Source organism: Macrotis lagotis, chromosome X (genome assembly GCF_037893015.1).
Source record: "Macrotis lagotis isolate mMagLag1 chromosome X, bilby.v1.9.chrom.fasta, whole genome shotgun sequence".
Classification (NCBI taxonomy): Eukaryota; Metazoa; Chordata; class Mammalia; order Peramelemorphia; family Peramelidae; genus Macrotis; species Macrotis lagotis.
In genome coordinates, this window is record NC_133666.1 from 387024166 (window position 1) to 387044992 (window position 20827).

The 20827-nt window shown below is 35.8% G+C and overlaps 1 long non-coding RNA gene across 1 annotated transcript in view; it reads right to left on the bottom strand.

The window, feature by feature from the left end:
* The window catches only part of LOC141499720 (uncharacterized), a 44407-nt gene extending 26602 nt beyond the window's left edge, over positions 1-17805 (bottom strand). The window contains exon 1 of the long non-coding RNA XR_012471737.1: positions 17678-17805. This is a non-coding gene — a long non-coding RNA (uncharacterized LOC141499720). The remainder of the gene's footprint in view (positions 1-17677) is intronic.
* Positions 17806-20827: the final 3022 nt, after the last annotated feature.

The window sequence follows — 20827 nt, forward strand, 5'->3', positions numbered from 1 at the left end:
ACATATACAGAGTCACACAATAAATGTCAGAGTCTGGATTTGAACTCCAGTCTTCCTGGCTTTTAGTCCAGTTTTCTAATCATTGTACAATCTAGCCGGCTTGGCTGACTGATAGTAGTCAGCTGGAAGCAATGTTTCCATTGAGTTCAGGGCCTCAGGGGAGCTAGTGGTCAAGGTGGTGGTGGTTTGACTTGTCTGGCACGTGTCTCTTGCAGGTGATCACTCAGTAGTTGTGATGATGGAATGTAGTGGTGATGAGGAATATAGCTCCATCTCTGTGATGATTTTCCCCCTCAATAATGGCTATGAGGATGTGAAGGGTCATTATATTTCCTCAGGTTAAAATATCAGCTAGTTGTTATAATAAAGCAGGACATTAGAAGTAAAAGGAGGGGCAGCTAGGTGGCACAGTGGCTAGAGTACTGGTCTTGTAGTCAGGAGTTCAAATCCAGCCTTAGACACTTACTAATTACCTAGCTATGTGACCTTGGGTAAGTCACATTAACTCCACTGCCTTACCAAAAAAAGTAAAAGGAATAGGAGGAAAAAGGAGGCCAACAAGCCACACTAGAATTTCCCCCCACCCTTCTTGAATGAATCAATGCAATACTGTCTATATGCAGTGAGTAGAGGTGACACAGTTTAGTGGACTTAATTGGACTCAGAGTCAGGAGACCTGAATTCAAATCTCTCCTTGGATATTTCCTGGATGTATGACCCTGGGTTCATCTGTATCTCTGCCCCTAGCAGCAACATCCAATACCAACATCTACTATTGCTATCCTAATGCAGTGTGATACATACAGAAGGGGCTCAAGTACATTAGAAAAACCCTGCATTTGAAGTTAGAGGATTTTGATTCAAATTCTTGCTCTGCTACTTACAATCTAGATGACCTTAACCAATCTGGGCGGTCTCTCTCTCTCTCTCTCTCTCTCTCTCTCTCTCTCTCTCTCTCTCTCTCTCTCTGTCTGCAACTGGAGTTAAGTGACTTGCCCATAGTCACACAGCTAGTAAGTGTCAAGTGTCTGAGGCCAGTTTTGAGCTCAAGTCCTTCCTCCTGACTTCAGGGCCACCGCTCTATCCACTGTGCAATCTAGCTGCCCCTCAGTCTCAGTTTTCTCATTTAGATATTAGGGAGCTGGGACAGATGACCTGAAAGTCTTTTTTCAAGGTCTAAATCTATGGTCTTACTTCAATTCATTTACCCCAGGCTCCTATAAAAGGTACTTACAGTGAAAGGAATAGAAAAGGGTAAGGTCATTGAATGTCACATAAGTAGGACCCAACCTAGAGGGTATAAGACACTGATGATGTCTGGACAAAGAGTGAAGCATACTTTTTTTAACTTTATTTTTCTTGAGTTTTTTTGAGGGGAAAATATTTGCTTTCACAATATGACTATTATAGAAATGCTTTGCATGATTATACATGTATAACACATCAAATTGCTTGCTTTATCAGTGGGGGTGGATTTGGGGAGGGAGGAAGGGAGACAATTTGGAACAAATAGCCTTGATAAACACTATTTGTCAGACCTCATATTGTTAAGTTTTGTCCCAAATCAATGAATGGTCCCCCAATTTGATCTTAATTGGAAGGTTCAATCTACCCTTTCAGATTTGTCCTCCATGTGAATGAAAAGGCTTGAAACCTTGTCTACTCCCACTTTTGTACATTAAACAAGCTAATTGATTCCCTTGATTTCTGACCTGTCATTTCCCTTTTTTTGCAGTCAATCTGTTATACATACCATTACTTGCTGACTTGAAGTCTTGTATTGTAAACATAGAGTGATAGATGGCAATATTGTGATGGAATAACAAATATATTGGTTAAAAAAATCAAAATCCAAAAAAAAAAATGGAGAGACTAGAACTAAGTGGTACAGTGAATAGAACACTAGGTCTGGAGGCAGGAAATCCTAAGTTCAAATTTAACCTCAGTCTGAACTATGTTATAAGAAGTCCTCTATTCAACTTATTTGATGTTATGTAACTTTGTTTACCTCATTTTCCCTAATTGTAAAATGGAAATAATAATAGCCTACCTCATTGAGTTGTTGTGAGGAAAAATGAGATAATATTTTTAAAATACTTAGCACAAAGCCTATACACAGTAGGGGCTATTTAAATAACAGCAATTAGGATCACTAATCTCTCTAATCACTAATCTCTAGGATCACTAAACTCTCAGAAAAACATGGAAAGATTTACATTGAGCTGATGTAAAGTAGAATATACTGTGAACAAAGTAGCAGCAATACTGTAAGATGATCAGTTGTGAATGACTAAGCTATTCTCAACAATACAGTAATCCAAGTCAACTCTGAAAGACTTTCTGATGAAAATGTTATCTCCCCAGAGAAAGAACTGATGGTGTCTGGACACTGATTGAAAAATACATACATTTGTTTACTTTTTTTTTTTGAAGAAGGGGAGGGTCTATATTTTCTTTCACAACATGATGATTATAGAAATGTTTTGCTTATATGGAAATGTAAAACTTCAAATTGCTTCTCTGATTAGTGCAGGTAGATTTGGGGAAGGTGAAAGGGAGAGAGAATATGGAACTCAAAGTTTTAGAAACAAATATAAAAAATATTTTTGCATGCATTTGGGGAAAAATAAATTACTAAACAAATTTTTTACTTTATTTTTTAATTTTTCCTCTGCCCATGATCAAACTCCTCTTGGAGTCACAATGTACACCACTGCTCCACTAACCCTATCTCAATGACCCAAGACAAGAACATTTCAGCTAATGACTTCTATCTATTGCAAGATAATAGGGTATCCATCAGGGACGAGAGCTCAAAGTGACACTGTCCAAAAGTTACTCTCCATCCTATCTCAGTGGAAAAGAAAATAGATCCTAAAATGAGGGCTCTATGGGCCATGATTGCATCTCCATAGAATGACTCAGTAAGAATGAATGACTCAGGGAGCAAGCAGAAATAGGCAAGTCAACTTTGGTCCACAAAATGAGTTCATTGAAGCAGTTCTTTGGCTGCAAATTTCCCTGGCTTTCTGAACTAAGTCAGATTGTTGATAGAGTAATTGCCTGGAGGTCATCAGACCAGAACAAAGTGGCATTCCTGGCTTCATTTGGTAGATTTTAACACTGGAGGGAGAGTCCCTTCTCTAGGTAATATTTCTGTGTATTAACCTTAACCCCAAGGATGTCTTTAACTTTTTTTTTTTTTTCTGGATAATAAGTTCCTTGAGGGAAGGGGACATGTATTATGTAAACTTTTGATATTTTTCTGGTCCCTATGGTAAGGACTAGGTGAATATTGCTGAATGAGCCAATCAATCACTGAGGAAGAGCCTTAAGGTCCTTATACCCTTGTATAAGTAGATGTTACTACTGATAATACAAGTTGTCCAAAGTATCACCTTCATCGAAAGTTCACTCTGAAGGATTTGTGTTTTAAATTCTGATTTCCTTTTATTTTCCTAAGAGTACCACACTTTGGTCTGATAAAACTTGAAACCCAGATCATGCTCATCTTGACCTTTAAACATGTTGATCTTCTGGTCCCACTAATAGTGAGTGACATTTAGGGTAATATATTTGCCACTATCTTCCTTCTCTTTGCTTTTTTATTAGACTTGCTATAGATCTTATCACCTGTCCATTCATTGGTGGATCCAACATTTTCAATAATTTGGTTTATAATGTTTCTTACAGTTTCCTGGGAGGAGAAGTGCGATAAATGTTAGAAGTTTGCTGGACACCTTGATGGAGCTGTCACTGGATATATGGATAAGAGGAAAGGAATGGATTTCATTTTCCTCCTTGGATTTCCCTAGCTCTTTATCTATAGTTGATACTCTTTATAGAGCATAAGCACAGCAAAAAATCTAAAGTACACAGATGGCACATAAAAGAAATACATGAAATTGTCTCAAAATCTTCAGTGGTAAGTTTTTGAAATGATTAAGTCATTATAATAAAACTGTAACAAGTGCCATTTGGGAAATAGTGGGAGGGGCAGGGAAGGTTCAGGAGAGGTGATTTCACATCTGGCTAAGAACAGATGAGAATTCAGAGGCACTAAATGGGAAAAGATATGGAAAAGATACCAACATGCTAAAAACATGTTGGCTGCCCCAGGGGCTCATAGTATTTGACAATCATTTGATGTTACACATGTAGTTAGTGTCTAAACAGAGTATGACAGAATCACCAAATTGGAAGGGGTCTTATGAAATATTTAATTCAATTCTTAACCTAAAGTTCAAATCCTTTTTAAAATCTGTAAGAAATGAACATCAAGATTTTGCTTGAATACTGCCAATAATAGAGAATTCACTGCCTTACAAGGCTGACCATTTCATTTTTGAACAGTACTAATTGTTAGGATGCTTTTTCTTCTTATTGAATTAAAATCTGTTTCTGCATAATTGCTATGCATTGGTCTTTGCACTGTTATATAATGTAGTGGGAAAAGATTGGACTTGGGATCTGAAAATCTGTATTTCATTTATGCCTCTCCCGGCTGTAGGGATTCCATTCAAATTCAATGAGCTATTTTCATAAATTGGCAGTGAATTAATTTAATATATTGGGTCTATAGAATACATATACTTTTCTAAGAAACATAAAACCCTTATTTGAACTTTTGCTTTTATTAACACTGATGGAATCTTTGAAAGGTCAATAGTAAGGGGCAGTTTCTTTCCACAATTGCAAGATCTTAGATACAGGACTGAATCAAATCCCTAAGTAGTACTGTTTACAGCAGAGTTTTTGGCTTTCCAAGTGATGGTGGTACTTTCCCTGGTAATAGAGTTCATCAATAATAGGAGCCATTTATTTTCCTGATGTGAAAATAGTCCCTCATTCCTTAAAAACAATTGGAAGAATACTAGGACTCTTCCATGGGATGGTTAAATAAACACACAAAGCCAGTGATCCAATGAAATGCAGGTCAGCTGGGCTTATTGCCCCATTTTAAATTTTATTAAATGGATTTAAGTCCACAAAGGGGTGATTCATTTCACTTTTAGAAGGCCTGCTTTACACCCATCAGTCAGGGGGAACTGAGATGATGATAAAAAGCATCTGCTAGCAAGAGAGGCTTGTGAATTCATTTTCTCACTTGGCTGTAGAATGGCCTCTGCTGACACATTTTATACTTGGCAGTCATGAGTCACAAAAGCCTGAGATTAAAATGAATAATAACTGAATTGGAAATATTGTCTCACCCACTTCAGAAAACACTGCAGCAGGTCCTCCTAAAGGCTCAAGTGCATTTCAAAGGAATCTAAAATAGAGGTGCACTGTTCATGTTCTGCTTGGAACCTGATTATTTTCTCTGCTTCTGGTATCTAAAGAACTTATTTTGTCCCTTTGCACTGACTGTAGAGCTCATAAAAGGATTCAACATAAGGGAAGACTGAATGTCTCCAATAACACAATAAATAGAATGAAGACAGAATTAGTTTTCTAGACTTTGGTAATCATTGAGTACCACATGAGCTTCAGGATTGCTTTTATGGATGATGATTGTTGCTGTAGTTAAGTCTTTCAGTCATGTCTTATTTGGGAAAGATCTGGAGTGATTTGCCCTTTCTTTCTCCAACTCATTTTAGAGAGGAGAAACTGAGAAAAACAGAGTTAGATGACTAGTCCAGAGTCACATGGCAAATAAATATCTGAGACAGAATTTGAATTAAGGTCTTTTTGAGTTCAAGTCCAGTATGCTCTTCACTGTGATACTTAGTTGCCCCAATTATTATTATATTATTAATTTTATATTGTATAAATAATGTATAAATATGAGGCAAATATACACCAAATATGATATCAATAATAGCTTACATTCATTTTGTACTTTATACACATCTGATCCTCACAAGAATACTATGAAATAAGAAACAAAAGTATAATTGCCTTCTTTTTACAGAGGAAAAGAAAAATTAAGTGATTTGTCCAAAATTGAAAAGTTACAAAAGTAGCAAATTCGTGACTTGAACCCTAGATGAATGTCCAAGTGTAAGAGAATTGAATTACTGGGAGAATTTGTTGTTTTTTGATTAGGGAGTCAAAAGGAGAAAATAGATGTGGTTAAGAATAGTAATGCCTTGGGGTGGCTAGGTGGCCTCTGTAGATAGAGCAACAGCCCTGGAGTCAGGGAATACCTGAGTTCAAATCCAGCCTCAAACACTTGATAATTACCTAGCTGTGTGTCCTTGGGCAAGCCATTTAACCCCATTGCCTTACAAAAATCTAAAAAAAAAAGAATAGTAATGCCTTGTTGGTGGAACTGGGAACTCATCCAACCTTTCTGGAGAACAATTTGGAATTACACCCAAAGGGCAACAAAAATGTTCATACCCTTTGATCCAGCAATACTACTACTACTACTACTGGGTCTATACCCTGAAGAAGTGATGAAAAAGGGTAAAAACATCACTTGTACAAAAATAGTCATAGCAGCCCTGTTTGTGGTGGCAAAGATTGGAAATTAAATGAATGTCCTTCAATTGGGGAATGGCTTAACAAACTGTGATATATGTATGTCATGGAGCACTATTGTTCTCTTAGAAACCAGGAGGGATGGGAATTCAGGGAAGCCTGGAAGGATTTGCATGAACTGATGCTAAGTGAGATGAAAAGAACCAGAAAAACATTGTACACCCTTTACAGCAACATAGGGGTGATGATAAACCTTGATGGACTTGCTCATTCCATCAGTGCAACAATCAGGGACAACTTTGGGCTATCTGCGATGGAGAATACTATCTGTATCCAGAGAAAGAACTGTGGAGTTTGAACAAAGGCCAAAGACTATTACCTTTAATTTTGAAAAAACACTCATTATCTTATTAAGTAATTTTGATATCTCTTGTACTTTATTTTTCTTCCTTAAGGATATGATTTCTCTCTCATCACATTCAACATGAAAACAATTTTAAAGACTAACAAACTGCCTTCTGTGGGGGGTGGGTGGAGGGAATCAAGATTAGGGGAAAAATTCTAAAATTCAAAATAAATAAAAACCTTTCTTTAAAAAACAAGAATAAGGACGGCTAGGTGGTGCAGTGGATAGAGCATCAGTCCTGGAGTCAGGAGTACCTGAGTTGAAGTCCAGCCTCAGACACTTAATAATTACCTAGTTGTGTGGCCTTGGGCAAGTCACAACCCCATTGCCTTTCAAAAACCTAAAAAAAATTTAAAAAAAGAATAGTAATGCCAACAAAATGGGAACCCATTAAAACATTCTCAAAAATGCCCAGAAGAGAAGAAAGGTCAGAAGGAAACACAGATAAGCAGGATAGCTTTGAAAGAGGATGTAGAATTTATTATATGCTCATACATGAAAGGGAGAATCATAGTTTAAATTCCAGTCCTTTTTTTTTTAATTGTTCTGTTTTGTAAATGAAAATGCATTTTTTCTTTTTTTTGAGTTATATTTTTTTAAAATAAGAAAAAGTGCTAACTGCTATGAAATCAAAATCAGGAGAATTAAATGATAAGGGTTTAATACCTCTGGCACTTATTATCTATGTGATATAGATCCTACAGTAGCTTAACCTCCCTGGACATCAGGAGGACCAAATTTATCATTTTATGACTTCAAGTCCACAGTTCTTTACATAGGATCACCATTTTAATGGCATCTGGGATATCTCCTCAAGTCTGATAAAACCCCAAAGTGCTCTGATCAAAGGATTTCCAATGATGTTTAGAGAATTCACTAGATAGCAAACATTGTATTTTAACTTTTCATTATTGAACTCATGTCATTGGAATAATGACTCTATAACACACAGGTAAGTAAGCCAAGCATGAAGATGAATGGTTTAGGCCTTTTATACAATGGAGTACTTAAAATGTTTTTTATGCTAAAACTCCTTATCATCCAGTAAATGAAATGCACTTACACAACATTGATGGAAATCCCTTCCATGGTGGCAAAAATGGGTGCCATTCTCTTGAATGAAAGGCTGATCATGTATCATAACTATAAGGGACAATTCAGAAATGCATTTAGCAAATTGAAGGACAAAGTTTTATCTAACCATACTCTTTTTCCTTCTCTAAAAGCAAAAATACTTTTTATGTACAAAAAACTGTGTTATGCTTGGAGGATAAAAAAGAAATTGAAAAACAGACCATGATCCCCAAAGAGATTACATTCTATTAGAAGTGGGGCAGGGGGAAGTTCCAACTCCTAAGTGCACAGATACATTAACAGAGTATCATGAGGGGAGAGAGAGCACTAATGAATAGCTGGGGGAACCTGAGCTGAACCTTCAGAGAAGCTCTGAGGATTCTAATAAGTAGAGATGAACATTTTTCTTTGACTACCATCTTCCCACATGCATTATTTTTCCTATTAGAATGCAGGGACTTGAAGTTAGGGACTACAACACTTTTTGGATTTGTATCCCCATATCCTTTAGTACAGTAATCATAATGTAGTAAATAATAAATCCTTTTTCATTCTTTATTTATTCAACTATTCAGAATATAAAAACCTTAAAAAAGAAATAATCTGAATCTCAGAATATTAATATCCATTCAGTTTTTAGTAGTCAGATAGTTAATAGTAGTAGTTTTAAAAATTAAAAAAATGGAGACCATTTGAAAAGTATCTTTTTATTTGGTTACTTCTTTTATATTTAATGGGTACTAAACCATTTACACTAAAGAGTTATCCATTCATTTTTCTCCATTATTCTCAATGATCTCTATTATAGCAATATATTATCATTTTTCTTGGTTTTTAAATTCAGGATATAGATATTATAGGGGTTTTAATTTAAGCTGCTAATTTTGAAAGAATTATGATCTTTAATATTTTAACTTCCTATTAAAAGGAAACTTTTCCAAAGTATGAATCTTTGAAGAAATTAGATTCTTATTGTTATGAAATGTGTTAGTGTACATATTATATAAAAGCTTTTGTAGGTCAATTATACGGGTACATTTGTCATTAAATATATTTCTATATTGGATAGATTTAGCCTTATGAATAGTTTTAAAAGCAAAAAATGCATACAGTCTTGAATAAAAGCATCTGCAAACAAAAAATATGACTCCAAATTAATCACTAAGAATATTATAATTGAAGGTACCTTAGAGACCACCATAGTCCAGGCCTTTCATAAATCATGAATCATATATACAATATCCCCCCCACCCAAAGTTGTAGTGAGCAGCCATTTAATCTCCACTTCAAAACCTTGAGAATGGGAAATTCATTACCTTCCAAGGCATTAAATTCAAAATTTTGATCACCTTTAATTATTTATAGGGAAAAGTTACATAGTACAGTAGATAGGATATTGGCCTGGAGTCAGGAAGACTTATGTTCCTGAGTTCTAATCTCAGACATAGTTGTGTGACCCTGGCTAGGTCACTTAACCCTGTTTGCCTCAGTTCCTCTTTGTAAAATGAACTGGAGAAGGAAATGGCAAACTACTCCAGTATTTTTGTCAAGAAAAACACAAATTGGGTAATGAAGAGTCAGACATGATTTAAAATACTGAACAAAAAATATTTTTTTCTTTCTAATTTTATATAACCCTTATGTATGGTAACGTATGGTCCAGAAGATACTGGTGGGGTAGGACAGGAAGAAATGAGGCAGTGGTAACTGAGCAACTACAAAAATAACTATTGCAGGTAGCTGGATATTGAATGGGAGGTGTTTTCCACAGTAGAATACAGAATACTTAAGGGCACAGAATGTTTTCATTTTTGTCTTTGAATTCCTAGTGCTCAGCACAGTGTCTTGTGCTTAGTAGATGCTTAACAAATTTTAGTTGAATTTAATTTGTTCCCTTTCATAGGGAAGTTAAGGAGGGAGGTACTACCTTAAATTCTCATTTTGGGGAAGTAAATATTATCGGTCCCACAAATAATCTTCTGTGCCTATGTCTCATTTATTAATGAGCAAACCAAGTCCTTTGACTCCATTTTCAATGTCTCCATTTTGATGTGCCTTTTAAAAATCTGAACAATTGATAAACTTATACTATCATCCTAGTTAGTACTGAAAAGATCCATCTGGCATCTAGTAGGAATAGCTGTAATGTCTTAAACTTGGGTTCAAAAACACCAAACTGAGTTTACAGATACAAGACTAGCTAGCAGTTTGCTGGGGCAGCTGATGGTGGATGATAGGGTGGAACAATACCTGAGAATTTTAACTGACTGCAAGTCCAATATGAATCAGCATTATGATACAATAATCTCCCTCTCTTCATCCCCTCCCCTCCCCAATCTGTTTTGGGCTACATAGAAGAGCATGACTTTCAAGAATCAGGTAATATATACACCCAGTGATTTGTTCTAATTATTCTACATCAGTAGGGTAGTTTTCAGTTTGGAGGACCATGGTTTAGGATGGGAATTAAACTTGAGAGGATTCCACTGAAGATAATGGAAAAGTAAAGGGTGTTTAGTCCATGCCATAGAATAGATGAAGGAAATGGGAATATTTAACATAAAGAAGAGAAAACTCAAATTTGATAGCTGTGTTCAAGTATTTGAAGAGGTTTTATGTGATAGCAGAATTCTGTATGCCCCCAGAAGACAGAAATAGGAGCAGTGGCTACAAGTTGCAAAAGGTCATTTATTTTAGGTTTTTGCAAGGCAAACAGGGTTAAGTGGCTTGCCCAAGGCCACACAGCTAGATAATTATTAAGTGTCTGAGACTGGATTTGAACTCAGGTACTCCTGACTCCAGGGCCTATGCTCTATCCACTGTGCCACCTACCTGCCCCCCACAAGGTCATTTTGAGCATTTTATAAAGAAAAAAATAAATTACAGTTATTCTCAAAAATGAAATGGACTGCCTTTAGGGGAAGTAGTGTGCTCTCCAGATTGGAGCTGTTTAAACAGAGGTTAGGTGACCCCTTGTCAGGTGTGTTTAGGGGAGAATTCTTTTGCATCTATGGTGTAGTCAGAATATGGCCACTCTGATGGTGATGTCACTCAGTTGTAGAAAGGAATAACTCAAATAGCTGCTAAAAGCTCATTGGAAAAGAGCAGAATCCAGCAGTTCTGGAAGAGTTACAAAGGCTTATTAAAGTTCCCCTTGCAGGATGAGAGTGGGAAAATCTTTCTCGGAGTGCTTATACTGTTTTCTACTACTCTCACTGGTTTGAGAGGGAGAAACAGAGATGGGAAGAATTTGCTTTTATACAGAAGTGATCTGTGCTTTGCTATGAGAAGAGCCTTGGAGCTGATTGGACAAAACAGAATTCCCTGCTATTTGAAGATTTGAAAGTTGTAATAGCTCTTGACTTGTCCTCAAAAGAATGTGATACTTTTTTCTCAATATCCTATTAAGACACTGATATTAAGACAGGGAAACAATCAGGCACAATTTTGGGATATCTACAATGGAGAATGCCATCGGTATCCTGAGAAAGAATTGTGGAGTTTGAACAAAGACCAAAGACTATTACCTCTAATTTAAAAAAAAAAGTTATCTTATTGTGTAATTCTGCTATATCTAAACATACCATATGTTTTTTTTTCCTTAGGGATATGATTTCCCTCTCATCATATTAAACTTAGATCAATGCATACTATGGGAATGACATAAAGACTAACAAACTGCCTTCTGTGGTGGGTGGGGGGAGAGAAGCAACATTGGGGGGAAAATTGTAAAACTCAAAATAAATGAAACCTTTCTAAAATTTTAAAAAAGAGTGAAAAGAGTTTGTTAACATTTGTGGTGGTCTAGATATAAGCTGTATTTAGAAACTGTCCATCTTTAAAAGGTGGGGGGCTTTGTAACAAAAAAAGACAATTATCCTTTTGCTTATATTATTAGATTCAATTTTTGTGAGTTCAGAATTTGGGGTTGAGGGAAGGTGAAGGTGACTCTATATTACTATAGTTTGGTGACATTATATTCCTATCTTTCTATCATTGATTGGATGTGAATTGAGTTCAACTTATCTAATTATATAAATGATTTTTTTCTTATTTAGATTTTTCTCATTTAGGCTTATTTGTTCTTTAGACTATTCATTATTTCTAATTCAGATGTATTTCATACACTAAAATTTGAGCAGTGGTCCTGTGGAAAAAAGCTTTCATGTGTTATTTCTCTACAAAACCCTTTTCTCTTTATTCTGGTATCTCTTTGATGAATTGATCTTTACAAAGTTCTTCATTTAATAACTCTGATATATATCACCCCTTACCTATCAGATTGACTAAAATAATAAAAAAATGAAAATTATCAATATTGGAGAAGATAAGGGAAAACAGGGATACAATGTACTGTTGGTGAAGTTGTGAACTGAACCAACCATTTGGGAGAGAAATTTCAAAACTCTTCTCAAAGATCAATAAAGCTGTGCATATCCTTTGATTCAGAAATACCACTACTAGGTCTGTAACCCAAAGAGAACATAAAAAGTAGGAAAAGACCCTCATGTACAAAAACATTTAAAGCAGGTCTTTTTGTAATGGCAAAGAATTGAAAATTGAGAAAAATTCCTATCAACTGGAGAATGAATGAACAAGCTATGGATATGAATGCTATGAAATTCTATTGTTCTCTAAAAAATAATGAGTGGTCTGGAAAGACTTTCATGAACTGATGCTGAATTGAGTAGAACTAGGTGATTGTCTACAATGGTCCACATTACCTGCTACATTGTGAGGTGATCAACTATGATGAATGCAGCTCCTTGTAGAAGTTAAATGATAGAGAACAATCCTGAGAGACTTGTTATGGACAATGCCATCCACAGCCAGAGAAAAACTGTGGAGTATGAATGCAGAGCAAAGCATACTAGTTCATTTTTTAAAACTTATTTTATCTTGTTTTTTCTCTTTCATGATTTTCCCCTTAGTTCTAATTTTTTATTTGCAAAATGCCTAATACAGAAATATGTTAACCATAATTGTATATGTATAACCTATATCAACTTGTTTGTTGCCATAGGGAGATAGGAGGGAACAGAGAGGGTGGTAGAAAAGTGTGGAATTCAAAAACTTACAAAAATGAATGTTGAAAACTATCTTTACATGTAATTGGAAAAATAAAAAAGGACAAAACAGAAGAAAAAAAGAATTGCTACCCTGTGCTTCTAAATGATGTTTGAGAAGTCTTGCAGAGTTGTTAGGTAATGCTAGGAGAGTTCCTAATAATTCAGCCTTGTGTGGGCTTATGGGAAAGAAAACCCACTCAATACATTTGCAAATGGAAAATAATGCTACTAGGTATTGCCTCATATTTCACATTCCCCACAGCAAAGAACTCAACTTTTAGTGAGAATAGAAAACTTTAGGCTTGTTATTTTTACCTTAATGTTGGTAATTTATTTCCATTCATTTTTTGAATGATATGAATCATTGATATTGAATGTCTCATCTCTGAATAGCAAACATAAAGTTTTAATTTAATTTTTATGAATCAATCATCAAAATCACTCACTTTGAATGGGGTATATGTTGAATTTCCTTCTGATGAGGGCATATACAGTATAATTTTTGACAGTGACTTCTTTCTTCCTTGTGGTTCTAGGTTATGTAACAGTATGTATACTGTTTTTGGAGAAAATATGGCTAGGTAGCAATTTATTTGGAAATAAAAGATCTAGGGAGGGGGGTGGTTGGTTGACAACATATTCAGTGTGAGCTAACAGTGAGAAAAAAAGGAAAAAAGTTTCTTTGACCCTAGGCTGCATTGAGAGACAGAGTATCCAGGATTGGGAAATTGATAATCTGTCATAATCTGCTTTGGTAGGGACACTTTTGAACTACTGTCCTCAGTTATTGGCACCAAATTTTGGGAAGACTATTGATAAATTGGAGAGTGTCCAGAGGAATGAAGCCAGGAAGATGAAAGATCTTGTATTTATACCATATGGGGAAGTTTAGCCTGGAGAAAAGATGACCTGAAAGAAACACATTAACTGATTTCAAGTATTTAGAGGATCATTACATGGAAGAGGGAACATATTTCTTCAACTTGGCTATGGAGGTCCAGCTAGGACCACAGGTTAGAAATGTCAAAAAAGCATATATAAGTTCAATTAAGAAAAAGAAACTCATAACAGTTAGAGCTATTCTGATGTAAAGTAGGAGTCTCCTAACCCAGCGGTCCCCCAGATTCAAAGCCTTTGAGTCTTAGTAGTATATGTTCAAAATTATAGTTCATGAACTTTCACTGAAGAATCTGTTTTCACATACCAACAATGAGATACATTAATTCAAATCAAAATTCATTTAAATAGCTCAGGAAAATAAGTGACAGTCAATGGGTATTGATTAAACATCTGCTTAATCAATGTCAGGTACTGTGTTAGGCACCAGATACAAAGAATGAAACAATTCCTGCTTGGAAGGAGCTTATGTTCTAATGACAAGAAAGCACCCTCCTACCCATGGGGGTTTCAGTCTCTCATATGTTGTGATTACAACATCAGTAATATAAGAAAACATGAAGGCTGAAAGCGTAACTGGGGATCATTGTAAAAGATATATATTTGACTGGGGAACAAATGTAGATACATGTAGGTACATGCATGTAGGGAACACATCTGGTGACCAGGGCATATGCATGATCAGGAAAACTAAGATCTGCATGGCTGCTCACATGCTCTGGATATGTCATTGGGCATGCTATTATTTCTTCTCAGCCAAGGTTTGCTCCTCTGTCACACTGCTCTCTATTGGGTGTCCCACTCTTTGTGATGTCTTTCCATTCTGTTTATGGAGATGCTTAATCTTGTCTGTGTCATAAGCCCCCTTGACCAAATAGCACATATAAGTTCAATTAAAAGAAAAATAAGGAAAATACTCATATTTTAAAATTTACAAACTAAAGTTGTATAAGATTAAAAAGCAAGTCAATTCTATCTCTCTGTCTCTCTCTGACTCTATCTCTATCTCTGTCTCTGTCTTTGTCTCTCTGTTCCTCTCTGTCTCTGTCTCTGTCTGTCTGTCTGTCTCTGTCTCTCTCTGTCTCTCTGTCTCTCTGTCTCTCTGTCTCTCTGTCTCTCTGTCTCTCTGTCTCTCTCTCTCACTCTCTTTCTCTCTCCAGCCTTTGTCTTCCTTGAAGGCTCATGTCTTTTATCTATAAATCCAAGGCTAATTATCCCTTAGTGCTTCCATGGCCCCATCTATCTAAGGTCATCATGCCCAATCCACTTAGGCTATCAGTAAAAGTCATAAGTTCATAGGCTAAGTATTAAGTTTCTTCTTCACACTCTTCTTCCTTTTGCAGGCCCCAGTATACTCACTAAATTGGGCATAGAAATTTTTTTTGTTTGTATTTGTCATTCCCTGGGTTATTAATACTCTAGTTTATCATGATCCTTTTGGAAACTGACTCTGTTAACCATCTTTCCCAGCTTTGTGTCATTTACAAAATTGGTGAGCATGCTTTCTCTGTCTTTATTTAAGATTTTAATTCATGTAAAGTCTAGAAATTATGCATTCAGATCCCTATTTCCACTGATGGGTCCTCAGAGCTTTTTATATAATTCTTGGGAATAAACTTAAAAGGTACAATAAGAAGAGTTCATTTTAAACATACCCCTAAAACCTGTGACTTAATCACTCCTACTTTCATACTTAGTTTAGGTAAAATTAGGTTTGAGTTTACAGAGCACATGAAGTAACTCACAGCTCTTAGATGTGAACATCTCTTTCTCCATTTGTGGGCGCTCAATTATTTCATATTTAGGATGATAAATATGTATCTCCCTAAAACTGGCTTTCAAGGAAGACACTTCCATCAACTAATTTGGTCCATGGATTCATTTAAGGACACTGTTGGGAAGATGAGAGGTCCAAGATCCTCTGGATCACCTAGTATAGGTAGGGAAGTAAGGTGTAAGACGATTGGAAAGGACCATCTTTTGAAGGACTTTAAAAGCTAAAAAGAGGACTTTATATTTAATCCTAAAAGCAATGGTAACTCATAGTGTTTATTGAATGGGGTAGGAGAGGGGGAGATTACATCTGTGCTTTAGGAAAATCATTTTGACTGAAGGATTAAAAAGACTTGAGGTAGGGAGGCCAACAAGAGGGCTATTGCAACAGTCCAGGGCTAGAGTCAAGAAGACTGTTCTAGGGTGATGATAGTGTCAGAGGAGAAAAGGGAGTATAGAGGAGACATGATATGAAGGTAAAACTGACAGGACTTAGCAATTTATTGGATATGGTGGGTGCAGGGATGGACAGGGAAGGAGGGTTAATGAGAATTCAGAATTGAGCATGACCCCTAGGTTGTAAGCCTGAGTGATTGGGAGGATGTTAGTGCCTTAAACAGTAGTAGGAAAGTTAGAAAGAAGAGATTTTTTTTCCTTTCTGGGAATAAGGACATTGTGCTTTATTAATATTATGATGACTTACGTTTTGAATTTATTGAATTAAAGATGTATACATGACATCAAATTCAAGATATACAAATACAAGATATACAACTGAGTCAAGATTGGGTAAGAGCTTAGGGCTAGATAACTAGATCTTAGAATCATCTATATCTAGCTGATAAGTGAACCATGAGAAATGATGAGATTGCTAAGTGAAATAGTGTGGAGGAAGAAAAGGGTCTAGGAGAGAACCTTGGGGGATAACTTCAGTTAGTGGGTATATCCTGGTCCTACAAAGATGACTGAAAAGTGATCAGACAGGTAGGAAGAGAACCAGGAGAGAGAAGTCACAAAAACCTAGAGAGAAGAAAGATATCAAGGAGAAGAAGATGAAGGACAGTACCAAAGGCTGCAGAGAGGTCAAAAAAGATTATGACTGAAAAAAGAATCAGTAAATCTGGCAATTAAAAGATCATTGGTAATTTTGGAAAAAGTAATTATGGTTGAGTGATGAGATCAGAAGCTAGACTGTAGAGCAAGGACAGGGAATGTCCAGCCTGCAGGCCTTATTGATCTGGTGTTGCCAAGGCAAAGAAATTCAGTAAAATTTGGAATGTTTTAGGGATGAGTTAATTAAATGTTTGACCAAATATAGCCTGCAAAGATCTTATAAATATCCAATTGGTCCTTGGTAGAAAAAAAGTTCCCCATGCATGCTTTAGAAAGTTAAGGAGAGAGTTACAGGAAAGAAAGTGGAGGCACAGATTAGATTATACATGGTTTTCTCACAGATTTTAGCCTTGAAAGGGAGGAGAGATGTAAAATGATAGCTAGCAGAAATGAACAGATCAAGTGAGGATTTTTTTGAAGCATGGGGGTGAGCATGTGTACAAGTAATAGGGGAAGAAACAATAGACATGGGGATATGGAAGGTATTGAGAGTGAAGATGATGGAAGAAGAAATCTGCTAGAAATGTCATCATGAGATCTCTTATGCCTCAGAGGGGTTTCTTTTTCTAAGGCAAAGGACCACCTTTCCATGTGAAACAGGGATAAAGGAGGAGATAATGAAGTCATCAGAATAACATGAGATAAATTAGAGAAAAAAAGGATCCTCTTGGTAAATATTTTCACCTTTTTTCTATGAAATATGAAGGAAGGTTCTCAGTTGATAAAATAGAGTGAAGGGTGTAATGGAGGTCTAAGAAGTATGAAAAAGTTTCAAAAAGTCCCCATGGTATATCAACTAGTCAATCAATCAGGAAAGTGTAAAAGCATTGTCATGCTGTTGTGAGACTCAATTGTAACATAAATTTGTAGTGGATCCAGTCCAAATGCTTTTATTATTTTCTCTAGCAGCAGTACTCACAAAGTAGAAGTAAAGGTAGCCAATGGTAGGAGAAATCCAAGGCTGAAGTTTGACAAGGCAAGAGCAATAAAAGGATAAGGTGGCAAGGACTTGATAGAAGAGGGCAGCATAAAGCTGAGCTAGCTTATGAAGTGGTCAACATGGGGAAGGAAGAGAAGTGTAGTCAATGCAGTGGTAATGTCCAGAGAAAGAATGGAATGAGGTCACAATGAAAATGAAGAACAGGGTTTGGATTTACAATGAAGAGCAAGAGGTAGACTGTAAATATATTATCAGATAAAGAAATTTCATAGTTCCTGAACAGGAAAGTGAGATACTTGTGGGAGATGTCAAGATCAAAGGTATGACTGAGGTAGAGGCAATGAGAAAGGCAGAAGTTGAGGAACTGAGAAATTAGAGTGTTTGAGAGATTATTAATATGTATATTGAAAAATCCTAGTATGGGAATAGGAGTGAAAGAGTAGAGGAAGATCGAACCAGGAACTGAAATGCTTTAAGAAAGAAGCACAATGGGGGTGACTAGGTGGTGAAGTAGATAGAGCACTGGCCTTGGAGTCAGGAGTAGCTAGGTTCAAATTCAACCTCAGACACTTAATAATTACCTAGCCATGTGGCCTTGGGCAAGCCACTTAACCCCATTGCCTTGAAAAATCTGAAAAAAAAGAAAGAAGCACAATGTCTTAGATGTTCATAGATAACAGTTATCACAATCTAGATAGATTAATTATAGAGGCTAAAGTAGAATGAGATGTTTTTCCACCCCACTTTTAAGTCTTTGAGAAAAAATATCAAATAGAAAAGTTAATTCATAGTTTGTTGGAGGAATCTCCTGGAGACCTGGGGCCAAGCTGAAATTGAATTATTAAGAACTATTCTTTTAATCCAATGATCTAGTCATTTCTAAATCTATCTATTTCTCTTATAACTGAACCATTTCCCCCCATCTTCTCCAGAAGCATAGTATAAAATATTTTGTCAAAAGTTTTGCTAAATCTAGGAATTCTATAATGACATTATTCCCACCATCTACTAGCTTAGTAATGCTGCCCCAAAAGGACATGAGATTAGTCTGGCATAATTTGTCCTTGATAAAGTCTTATTACTTGTATTTTTCAGCTTTATTAAACATTATCCTTCTTCTCTTTTTCTACAGTCTTTCCAATCTGTCCTTCTTAGTGTTCCTTATGTAACACACTCTATCTCCCAGTTCTGCGCTTTTCTTTTGGCTTTTTCCAATGAAGAAATGTACTTTCCTTAAATTTGTCTCTTAGAATCTTTAGTTATTTTTAAGACAGTTTAAATGTCACTTACATTAAGTCTTTCCTCATCCTCAGTTCCTAATTTCCTCTTCCCACTAATACCTTTGTAGCTGTTTTTTTTAAATAAGCCAATAATATTGGACAGGTTTAGAGTAATCTAAACTTTAGTGCGGTGATCATCATTCTCTATCTGCCACTAGCTCATTGTCCTTATTCATTCCCATCCTGGGTTCTAAAGGAATTTTAAAGATTATGTTCAGAATATTTCCTCATGAATTCCTAAAGTTATAATTTCTTACTTGATGAATTAGTTCTGAGTCACACCCACATTTATTAAAATGTAGAAAACTTTTCCCATAAGATTTTACTCATCCATCCATCTCTCTCTAACTCTATCATTGTTTTTGTCTCTGTCTCTCCTTCATTCTACCTATCTGTTTCTCCCTCTCTCCTTCCCTCATCTGTTTTTTCGCAGTTCTGGATATTATTCATCTTTCTCAAGTTATCAGTTAAAGCCTCTTATCAAGAATTCTATTCATAATCATTCACAAGATTAAAACAATATTCTCCAGTCAGACATTCCCTACCATGTTCCAGAAATCTTTTCCTCCAGGAAGCTGACTACAATCCTGGAATTCACATACTGGAAGTCTCTTCCATCTTGGCTTCTCCCTGGTATTAGATGACTTCATCCTAGAACCTCCTTTTAAGGAGGGCACTTGGATCAGCTAAGTCTTATTCTTTTTTAGTCTGTGATTTTTTTCTACCATGTGCCCATATACTAAGGGAATTTTCCTGTGTTCCACCTCTCTAGCTCCTCTCCTCCAACCCCACTTCACCTTTCTTTTATGTGTTTCTTCCTTCATTAGAATATGATCTCCTTGAGGTCAGAAACTATATTTGTGACTGAATTTATATCCCAGTACTTATCATATCATATATAGTAAGTATTTAATTAATGATTATGTACTGACTGATCAACTCTTAAACCTTTCTTGCTGTCTTCTCAGAATTTCTCTCATAAGCAAAGTTAGCAATTTCTAAAAGACAGTTCAACTTAGTTCAGTTCTGTCTCCTCAAAAATTCTTCATAGAATGACAAAGTAAATATTTAAGATTTCATTACTTCCTTTATAGCCTTTGTGAGAGAAGTTACTGAAGTTGGTACTACATATTGCTACATGTTGCCCCCATGTAACTTGATTGTAAACTCCTTGAAGATAGGGATGGTATCTTGATTTATTGTCAATGACAATGCCAAAGTGAGAAAATTTCAATTTTTTGGCTTATTACATGTGGTGTGAAAATTCTTGAGGGAGTAATAACATATCTCTCTCCATAATTCTGTTTATGTTGGGAGAAAGTGATGTATGAAAGTTTCCCTTGGCTCATCTGATTTTTCTCATGGATACAAGGCATTGCTAATAGAATAACATTATTTAATAAGGGATTAGGAACTATCAATCTTTTTTTTAAAAAAAACTTACCTAAGATAAAACACTAGAGTAGAAAATCAATGTCTTTTAAAAATAAGGCATTTGCAGAATCCAGTCAGATGGTTTTGTGGTGACCAAAGAAGTTATAAGAATGCCTTTCTTTTCTAAAAGAAAATATCATTTATACAATTAATGATGCTAAGATGAAGAAATGAAAGAGATTTATATCAAACTCTGAGAAAGAGCATCATAACTTTGATGTCTTTTAAAATCAAAGAAGGCCATGACAATCAAATGAATGATGGCATGACATACAAATTATGTTGATTATAGTGAGGGGAATGTTCTGCAAAACATCTTTCTCATTGCCCTTTTCCAGAGCCATTAACACTCCATGACCTGATTTAAGGGGAAACAGGATTTCTGGTGATGGTTTGGTTGCTTGGCTTTGTGAAT